Here is an 11,805-nt window from a genome sequence, read left to right as displayed (position 1 = left end):
TTGATTAATTGTAAATTAAATATTTTCTTTTCTTTTATTATTTTATTTTATTTTTCTTTTATGGTTATGGTTAGTAGTAATGGGCCAACCAATTGAGTCCCATTGACTACTTGGATAAGAGGTTGGATATGTATGGATTTTTACCCATGGATAATTGTGTATATACATATATAGATATATATTATATACATATATAAAAAGGAAAGTAATTTATTAAGTACTTTTATGGTAACTTGGGTAGTAATATTTAATCTAATGTATATGTTTTATATTTAAATAATAAAAATATACATAGATTTGAGACGTGTTATGTTTTAACTTACTTTATAATATTATGGTAACTTAAGTATTATTCGATAATCCATTAATAAATAATGGAATGTGTATAATTTATTTATTTAATAAACATATACATAAATTATATACGTAACATATTTTACTTACCTTTTTAATATATATATAAAAAGGAAAGTAATTTATTAGTTATTTATATGGTAACTTGGGTAGTAATATTTAATCTGATGTATATGTTTTATATTTAAATAATAAAAATATATATAGATTTGATACGTGGTATGTTTTAAGTTACTTTATAATATTATGGTAACTTAAGTATTATTGGATAATCCATTAATAAATAATGGAATGTGTATAATTTATTTATTTAATAAACATATACATAAATTATATACGTAACATATTTTACTTACCTTTTTAATATTTTAATTTTTTTTTTTTTAAGTTGACTTGGATTGGAAAAATGGTTAGGGTTATTTTATTTAGCCTATAAACATATAGCCATAGGTTGTAAAAGGGGGGTAGAAATATTCACGTGATATATTCCACAGAGAGAGAGAGTTAGAGAGGGAAAGAGGAAAAAAACCCTGTGGAGAGAAGATCAAGAAAGAAGAAGTTTAACTTTCGATCCGAAAGTTTAAGGCAAGTTCTTCTTCTATCTCTTTCCCTTTGATTCGTGTTTCTGTACATGCCTAAGAAATTTCAGGATTTATTAAACACATAAAATTAAATAATTATGCATATTTAATTGGATTAGAATATAGATTTTATGAATTTGGTTCATATCTGTTCTTGTGTTATGAATTGATAAATACATGATTTTGATTTGATTTTCGGTGTGAATTTTTACATGTTTAAATTATGTATTTTTTATATCTGTGGAATGATGGAACGTAGAAACATGCTTAGGATTCCTAAACATTAAATAAGAACTAGGTTTGGGTTTAAATAAATTTAAATAGACTCAATCATAATGATGCTTGCTATTTAAATGTTTTAAACAAACGAATGGATTTAATCTTTTAAAATGTTTTAGCAATTAAGATTAAATGTGTAGGATGAATTGGATATGGAGAATACTTATTTGACGGTATAATAAAATATCATCATGTATAAGATTCCGTTTGTGTAGGACATATAATATAGGAAGTTTAAATAAATAATAAGTCATTCCTATTTTGTGATAACTTGATATCATATTATCATAGTTATTTCTGGATTGTTTGATGTATTTCTTTAATCGTTACATTAATTGTTGGATTGTGTGGTTTAATGCACCGGTATGGGACGATGGCATTCTAGGAACGGATTAACTTATCAGTTAAGTCCTACCTATTTTATATAAGGGAATGGATTAACTAAAATGTTAAGTCCTACTTATATTCAAGTCAGATCAGCTGAACAAGTTGAATGACTTATGGAGGATTAATTTATTATATAAGGGAATGGATTAACTAAAATGTTAAGTCCTACTTATATTCAAGTCAGGTTAGCTGAACAAGTTGAATGACTTATGGAGGATTAATTTATACTGAATACGATGGTTACTAGATTATATATATATAAGTATGGTGCCATGATATGAGCTTGAGTCTCAGGATCAGTGGTTAGAGAGCGTATATCGCCAGGGATGTGTAGCTAGATATAGTGTAGTTATGTACCCTGGTAGGTCTAGGTACTCATGCCCACTATATGTGCGTTTTGCATGTTGCCTACTATTCAAGTTGAGACAACCCTATAGTCTAGTGAGGTTCCTTTAGTGTGTGTATATATATATACGGACTACTAGTTACTGTTGGATTGACTAGGATGTATACGTGTATCGGATCTCTGCTTGGACTGTAGTAGAGTAGAACTTGTTTGTGGGCCTGACCTACCATTATTTTTTAGGTGTTCGTCAGGAGTAGAGGTTGTTCGTGCTGAGTGGGGATCAGTCTACTTCATTCTTCCGATGCAACATAGGAGTTCCTGTATGATTCAGTTTCCTGATTTAAACAATTATTGCTGTTATTTGTTTAGTTTGGATTTTCTAAGAGTCCATACAGTATGGATTCCTGAGTTGTATTTTGGAGGATCAGTTGTATAAGAAGAGTTTATTAATTAATGGAAATATATTCTGAGGTTTATTATTAGATTATCATTTTAGTTTCTTGTCAGCATTTTATTTATTTTTCTTTATTCTTTTGTACTCTGTGTTCGTTTATTATCAATTTGTTTTGATATCCTCGGGTATTCGGGCGTGGACCTGGTCAACCCGCATTCGAAAATCCGGGGGTATCACAAAAATCAATTAAACAAATAATATTTAATCAACACAATAGAACAATTAAACAATTAATCAAATAAAACAATCAAATAAAAACAATTAAATAAAAAATTAAATACTAGAAATATCCTTTTAAAATTAGGGGTATTACAGAGTCTAGCAAATACAACATTACGAGTAGAAAGTAAATAAACATGTGACCACCGTGTTGAGGCATAAATTAAGACCATAAAATAACGAAATAGTTCGCATGGTGGATGAATTGGCCCACATATATCCCTGAGAATTCGTTGTAAAAAGGTGGGGGATTCAACAATAACTTTGGAAGGGGATTGTCTAATAATCAACTTGCCTAGTGAGTAGACGGTACATAGATGATTATTTGATAAAAGGATTTTTTGATCTTTTAGTGGGTGCCCATGTGAATTTTTAATAATTCAACGTATCATTTTAGTCCCCGGGTGACCAAGTCGATCGTGCCAAAGCACAAAAAGTTTTTGGTCATAAGATTTTTGGTGTATCACAGCATTTGACTCAACTATCCTGAATAGTTGTTATTACCTGAGTATTGGCTCTAAAGAGGGGTGAATAGAGTCTATGGCAAACAATGGCCAATTTTGAGTTTTAATTGTTTAACAAATTCTAATAAATACCTTATAACAATTATGCAATAATCAAGATATAAACTTAAGTAATTAATATCACAATTGTAAAAGAGAAAAAGGGAAGAGATATGCAAACACTTGACACAACGATTTAGCGAGGTTCGGTAACTCCTACTCCTTGGCTCAAGATCCCTCTTAAAACTTTCCTAGTCCTACTATGGCACCTCCTTAAAGATGGAGAGCAAACCGGTACAAGAAGCATACCGCTTCTAATTCTTCTTTTTAAGAGAACAATCATCTCTTAGACTTCTGTTGGGTCACACCAACCTTTACAATTAATTGTAGATAGAAAGTTGTTGCACAATAATATATCTCTCAAAGATTGATATGCAAATCAAAGCTCATTACTAGAGTATGAATTAATTCAAATGAAGCTTAATACTTTATAAATGATATGTATGAAAGGATGAAGAAGATGAAGAACAAAAGCTCTTTGATACTCAAGAAGGTTTCTCTAATTTCTCTTCAATACAAACACACAATGTCTGAACATTATGTATTTACAACCCCTTTGAAAAATATAACCGTTAGGAGTGAAATTAATTTCCAGATCTGAAATTTCAGTCCATCTGATCGGACTCATGAACCATCAGTGCGGTCACTTGGAGTCATCTAATCGGTTACATTGGTGAATTGATCGGTAGGATAAGATCTAAATGTCATCTGATCGGTCACATGAACTATCTGTGCGGTCATTTGGACTCATCTGATTGGTTACATGGTGAAGTGATCGATTACATGATAAACCACAAAGATGCAAGTTCACTATTTTGGCATCTTATCGATAGTATGACTGATCTGATTGGTCAAATGAAAAAATAAATTTATTTTTCTGTTTTGGTCATCTGGCAGATAGCATGGTTTGTTACTTCTGCATATTTATATGTCCATTTACTTTAAGTTTATAATGTAAATAAGGAAGTACCCCCTATTTGAATTCAATAAAAAATATAAGAAGATTGAAATCCAACTAAATCAAAATGTAGAAAATTAATTTTAGTACAAATTAGGGTTTCCGACAGTTTTTGTAAAACTTGATCCTCTATAATACCCCTAATTTTAAAAAGATAGTCTCGGCATTTTAATTATTGTTTTATTGCATTTTTGTGTGATTATTTGTTTATTTGTTTAATTATTTATTTGATTTAATTGTTTAATTGTGTATTTAAATTGCATTATTTGGTTAATTATTTTATTTAATTCAATTAGTTGCTTAATTGTTTATTTAATGGTATTTTTATTTTCTTTAATTGGATTAATATAGTATTATTAATTTTAATCGGAAAGTAGGGTCTTATTCTTTTAGGAAACACGTTTTGGCCGACTAGGGTTTGGTTAGAGTTTGTCTCTAATTATAATTGGACCTAGGTTTTAGTATTGCCTATAAATATACTGCTATATGTCTGCAAAAGGGTTGGAAAAACCCTATGCACGTACCAGTGATATAGAGAGAAACAGAGAGGGAATTGTGAGAAAAACAGAGAGATTACGGTTGGGGTTTCGGCTGTGGATTAAAGGATGGACCTAGGAGGAGGGAAGGTTGAGCAGTAGGAGGTTGACAGTGAGCGGACATCGTCGGAAAACTTAGAAAGACGGCGACGAGGTTTTTATTAAAAAATCTCACAGGCAAGTTCTATTCTGTCTCTCTCCCCTTGACCTGTGTTTTGTGCATACCTAGATCATCTCTAGGATTTTTAATCAGATATTAACTGAATCTTGCATACTTAGTATATGTTAAATTGCTTGTCTATATGTGTTTACTTTAATCTGGAATTATTCTTGCAAACTGGGATTTCTGTGTTTGATCTTTGAGCATGTTAAATCGGTAATTGTTTTTATGGTTGTTTTTAATGCAAACTGATTTAAATAAAGGGCTGGGATGATACTTGATATAAATTGGACTGTTAAGATCAATATTTATAAAGAACAGAAGGGTTGGAAACGGCCGGAGACGAAGCAGAAGAAGGGAAGAAGTTCAGAGCTCTCAAAGAGGGGAGAGCCGGCTCCATGGAAGTGGGAGCCGGCTCCCTCTTGTGCAGAGCCGGCTCCAAGTGATGGGGAGCTGGCTCCCCTCTTCGTAGAGCCGACTCCAAGGGCTAGGGAGCCGGCTCCATGTGTAATTGAGCCTACTCTCAAGTTTTGAGAGCAGGTTCCCTTGTTTGACGCATTCTAGAGGAGTTTTAGGTACTGTTTGGACGAGTTTGACATTCTGGAATGTTTTGGGGAATGTACTGAGGGTTCTAAATGTAATTTCATAGAATTTTATAACCTCATATTGCATAAGTTACATCGTTATGCTAATGGAATGAACAGTATGAAATTAATCAACCTTGCATGTTATTAACGGATGGAAATGATTAAATTGTTTAATTTTGTTTTAACAATTTAACGGATTATAGTATGATTATAAAACTTGTTTTGGATGCACAATAGTGTCATTTATTTAGCAGATTTGATCTATGCTTACTCTAGATGTTAATTGCTGAAATAATGAACTTTGTTCTGCAATTACCTGGATTAATGTTTTGGTTATTAATTATTGAACTGTTAAACTATGTTCTGTCAATTATATGGATTAATGTGTTGGATTTTAATTGCTGAATTATTATATTAAATTCTATCAATTACCTGGATGTTATGGATTGTATGCACTGGTATGGGACGGTGGCATACTAGGGATGGTTTAGCTCAAAACGCTAAGACCTACCCTATTGGAATAAGGAAATGGATTGTAAAAATTGAATCCTACTTATATTTAGGTTAGATCAACTGAGTAAGTTGAGTGACTACATGGATTAATTGTTATTTGTAGTTAAGTCAAATCAACTGAATAAGTTGAGTGATTAATTGGATTATAAATCTTATATCAGATCAACAAATAATTGAATGACATACTCTGGTTTTTGGATGGACTTTAAATATATGATTATGGTACCACAATATGAGCTTGAGTCTCAAAGTCGATGGTTAGGGAGCGTATATGCAGTGGATGCGTAACTGGCTATGATAGGTTGAGGTGTACCCTGTTAGGCTTAAGTACTCATGCCCACTCAGGTGCGTTTTGCATGTTGCCTTCTATTTAGGTTGAGACCCCCTTTGTAGTCCAGTGAATGTCCCTTAGTGTGGATATATATATATGTATGGACTAGATAGATATTGTTGAGATATCTAGGATGTATCTGCGTATCAGGTCACTGTATGAATTGTAATTAGAATAAAACTTGTTCGTGGGCCTGACCCACTCTTATATTTTTCAGGTATCAGATGGTTCCAGTCTTAGGGTTTGTTCGGTTGAACAGAAACGATTATTCACTCTACTGACGACGTAGGATTTCATTCCATGTTTTAGATTTGGATTTTATCTTTAGTTGATTACTTTTCAGTTAGGACTTTGTTTTGGGGTCCACTGGATGGATTCCCGAATTGTACTCTTGGAGGTTTTGGAGAGTTGGATTATTTTAATCTTTAAGGTTTGAGGATTTTCTATTAATTAATTCTTTCAGCTTTATTATATTTCTTAAATCTTTTCGTATTCTGTGTTTGTTTATATATTAATTGTTCAATATTCCCTCGGGTTTGGGTTTGGGCTTGGGCCTGATCAACCCATGTCTCGGAGTCGAGGGGTATCACATCCTCCGTGTAGGTCAATGTAGAAATGATAAAAAAAATCCCATAAAATCAGTTTAAACTATTTGAAGTATAAAAAGTAATTACCGGGAAAAATTATTTTGAAAATATCTTTATTTCAAAAATCCATTTTTTACATTTAGCCAAAAATAGAGTTTTTCATGTGGCGCATTCACGGGTCCTAATGTTCGTTACCAAGTCATGGTAATAAAGGCTTCATATGCCTTAACCTTTACATTCTAGTAACCAATATGAATTATGTGATTGATGTGCATGGTCCTAGCATTTCTAGCTCAAGTGATGAGTTCTTTCAAAGCTTATGCAAGCTTGAACAAACTCATACTTTAGCAATGACTTCATATCACAAATATATATGATAAAATTCATAGTAATAGCTAATGGATATAGGAACATATGAATGATGCTATGATATGCATAGTTCTATAAGAGATGAGCTTAAAATGGATTCATAAATACTTTGACATTGAATCCTAAACACTCACCAAGCTATCTACCCCTTTCTTCAAGTTTTGTCCATGATCGTTTAGACTTAGAGGTATTCTTGCTTTCTTCCTTTCTTTGAGTTGCTTGTTTGCTCATTGTAGTCCAAGCTATCTTTGGATGGACTTGTATTTGGTTTCTTGCAACTTCATGTCTCTTTACATCTATTATTTTCCATTGATATGATCTTTATTGCTTCATTGAGGTCATTCTTGGAATATGACTTATCTATAACACTCAATATAAACATTAGTCCATAAATATCATTAATGGTTTGTAATCATCAAAATCACTAGATTGTTCTTGGGTAAAGGTTTTGTGCCAACAGTTATATAGTATAACCCAGAAGAGAAAACAAAAAGTTTTTCAAGTACATACTGATAAGTGTTTAAATGTTGCACATTTCAGCACCTAAGCTAAGGTATTTCAGTCTTTGCATCTATCTTAATTTTATGTTTTAGTCATAATTTATGTTTATGTGTATTTCAGGGTAATAAAGTTAAAATGAGCTAAGAACGGTCCAATTAAGCCTTTTTGGAGTTAAGCAAAGATTTTCAGACAATGGCACAAAGCGATCAATTTCGGGCCTTTGATGATGTTCCCAAAGATGGAGAAGCAAACCAAATAGCCCGGGGCAAAAATGGAGCTGAATAAGGCTTAAAGGAATTTGTCAACTCTGGGGGGATCGATCCCCGGGGTGGGGGATCGATCCCCCAGGACTTAGCAACATTACAGTTCTTATTTAATTTTTGGGCTCATTTTGGAAACTGTTGGGCTTTAATGAGATTGTTACTTAAGGCCCAGTGAGCCATTAGATTAGGGTTAGTTTTAGTTTTTATTTAGGTAAAGATTATTAGAGAAAAAAAAATTAAGTTTGATTTTATTTTTTTTCTGTATCGTAGTATCGTATTTTCTCTCTGGAAAAACACGCGAAAAAAAGAGAAAAAGCAAGAACAGGCTAGGGTTTGGAAGAAAAGTTCAGAGAAGATGAAGCAGATGATGGGGATTGTCCTGTCTTCGACTCCATCAACCATGAGTGGCTGATTTTTCTACTTAGGGTTGGATAAACCCTAAGCATGTAACCTATTCTCTCTCTCTTTTCATACTTTTTGGGGATTAATTTATGTAATTAGTGTATAGTCTTGAATATTATGAATTAAATTCTTCCAATTGATTATCTGTATTAATCTCATATTGTCTTATGTGTGGTTGATTGATAAACAAATTTTACACATGAATTATTTGTTAATTGATTCTTGTGATGGCTATGCATGGTATTGCTTAGTTGTAATTGTGTTTCTAATTGATGAAAAATGCTTCAATTTGATGGATGGTACTACATGTTTAGGTTAATTTGTTGTCTAATTAGTTTTAAATTCATATTTAATTAGTTTAATTTAAGTTTAATTAATTTAATTGCAATTCAATTATTAGGTAAGTAGACCATCCATACTTATATTTGAATTCCATACTTTTTGTCACAATTGCATTATCTTCTAGATTAATGTGTGTTAAATTTGTAACTTGGATTGATAAATCATGCTTTGAATGGGTGAATTGCACTACACTTAGTTTAATTGTCATTAGGTAGTTGATTCATGCTTGAAATTGATGGTTTACACTTTTCATTGCACTTGTTAGCCACATATAAATTACATAGTATTATTTCCCCAATTAGTTGAAAGTGGGTGAGTTAGGGAATGTGCTAGTGGTGAATCCTACACCCTAAGTCTCTTTCCAATCTCTTAAACTCTATTTCTTTATTGCAATCATTTAGTTTAAAATTAGTTTTAATCACAAACAAAACCCTTTTGGCAATCACATAAGCACTAAAATAGAATTCAATTCTGGAAAACCTATAATTGTTTAGATCTCTTGGGACGATCCCTGCTCACTTCATACTCCATAATATAAGTGTTTAGTGGTTTTATAAATTTTAAAATATGGTGCCCACTTGACATTATTTCTAAACCTAAAGTGTTGTGCATTATTTTGTGCACACGCTCGGTAGCACCATATCTGACGAGGGCCGTTCCAATACGCCAAACTAAATGTAGTGAATGTGTGGTTCAAGAGAAGCCTTTTATGTCAAATTTAAATTTATAAAAACCACTACCAACACCACTACTAACGTAGCAAGAGTGAGTAGGGATCGTCCCAAGGGATTATACGTGTTAGAATTTCAACTTCGACTCTAGCGTACCAAATGATTGCAAAAGAGAGTTGGGTTGGTTGATTACTTCTAGAAAAGAATTAATTAAAATGCAATAAAAATAAAAATAAGTAAAGATAGGGATTTAAGAGATGAGAAGAGAGGACTTAGGGTGTTGGAATCACCACTAAGCTCATGTAATTAATCACTTGCTTTCCATTAATGGGGAATACATTGTTGTGAACAAAATTGGTTCGACTAGCAAAGGTGACTCAACAAGTGTATAATGTCTAAACAACATGTGAAAGGCTACAATATATCTATTGGAAGAGGAATATATTGTCTAGACAACATGTGAAGAGAACAAAATATCAAATCAAGTCATTAAACCTTTCATTAAGCTCATAGTCCAAATAATTCACAAGGATGACTTAGTTAAACATGTATTGTCTAAACATCATGTGAGAGGCCACAATTTATCTATTGGGAGAGGAATAAATTGTCTAAACACATGTGAAAGATACAACATATCATAACTAGTCATTAATCCTTCATTAAGCTCAAAGTTCCATTACACCACAATATTAGAGCATATGCTTCTTGCATTCAAAAACATGGAACATCAAAGAACAAGCATGAATTGTCTCTCCCATCTAACACTACACTACAACTACACTACTAGCATGAAAATAAACTAAGGGAGAGGTACAATCCATCAAGGAATAAGTATGAACCATCAAGAGACATAACAAGAGCATTCCATTAAGCACTAATGTCTAGCCATCACTAGATTCTCAATCAATCACATATAGACATGCAATTAATATAGAAAAACTAGTGTAGAGATCAATTCCCCAAATAATCACACATAAGACAACATGTAATTAAAATAGAGAATCAATGGAAGAATTAACCCATATGAATCATGTGAGACATAATTCCTAATTTAATCACACATAGACATGTAAATAAACTAGAGAATTAATAGGAAGAATTAGACCATGGAAATCATAGAAATATGCCAAGATTCATGAAATTCACAAGGCTAGAACACTAATCACAACAATATATATAAAAATCCCCAAAAATAGAAATACAAGGGTTTAGATTACACAAGACTTAGGGCTCATCCAAGCCCTAAGTGTAGATCTAGTCAATCATGGAGGAGGTGGATGTAGTCATGGAATCAAGCTCCAAACATGGCTCCATCTTCTTCTTCCTCTTCTTCTTCTTCTTCTTTGAAGCTCTAGAGATGGAGAAATAGTGGATTTAGAGATGTGTTCTTGAGATGTGCCTCCACTTCTCTCTTTTCTTCTAACCCTAATCTCTAACTTTTCTAGAGAGAGAAATAAAAATTACAATGTAGAAAAAATAATGATAAAAAGCCTAAAGAATCCCTTTTTACAAATGCGTTGCTTCCCTTTATATAGAAGGTTCTTTTCTTAGTCACTAAGTCTAGAATATATGCCTAAAAATATCTAATCCCGCAACTTTTTGGTAGGTGAACTTTTGGGCGCGCACGAAAAAAGTGACAGCTTGTTGCCAGCATGTCCAATTCGATCGATCCAACTTATTTTCGATCGATCCAACTTTTTCGATCGATCCAACTTATTTTTCGATCGATCCAACTTATTTTTCGATCGATCCAACTTTTCTGATCTATCCAACTAAAAGTTCGATCGATCCAACTTTTTCTGCGATCCATCTAACTTTTCAGCTTTTCGGTATCAGCTTCTTTTTGCTCCAAATCAGCCTCTTTTTGCTCCGGATCATCGCTAAGACTTAGTTTGACTCCAAAAAGGCCTTAAGAACTCATTTTTAGCCCATTTTAACATTATTGACCTGAAATAGACAAAAACACAAATAAGTACTAAAACGGGTAAATAAGATAGATAAAGGTCCTAGAATACTCAAGCTTAAGGGGTTTAAATGTGTACTTTTCAGCGCTCATCACATACTTTTTAGAAGTAATACAGAGATATTCCACATTTCCTTCATTCGTAGTCTTAATGTGATACCCATTTTGACGTAAGTCTTTAAAGCTTAATAAATTTCTTCGAGATTTAGTAGAATATAAGGCCTTATCAATGTGTATTATTGTTCCACATAGTAAAATAATATCGGCTTTTCCGGAGCCTTCAATCAAACTTGTGGGACCTGAAATTATACTTACACTAGGCTTAGTCAATGTTAAGTGGGAAAAATATTTCTTATCTCAAAGAATTATATGTGTTGTTCCACTGTCTGCAAGGCATATATCATCGCCATTAACCAATGCATTTGATAGATCCATGCCT

The sequence above is a fragment of the Cornus florida genome, unplaced genomic scaffold, assembly GCF_030987335.1.
Source record: "Cornus florida cultivar Cherokee Brave unplaced genomic scaffold, ASM3098733v1 CherokeeBrave_3.0.0_Hap2_Chr09, whole genome shotgun sequence".
In the NCBI taxonomy this organism is placed as follows: domain Eukaryota; kingdom Viridiplantae; phylum Streptophyta; class Magnoliopsida; order Cornales; family Cornaceae; genus Cornus; species Cornus florida.
The sequence above is the reverse complement of the archived record's forward strand: the minus strand, read 5'-3'. Positions refer to the sequence as shown.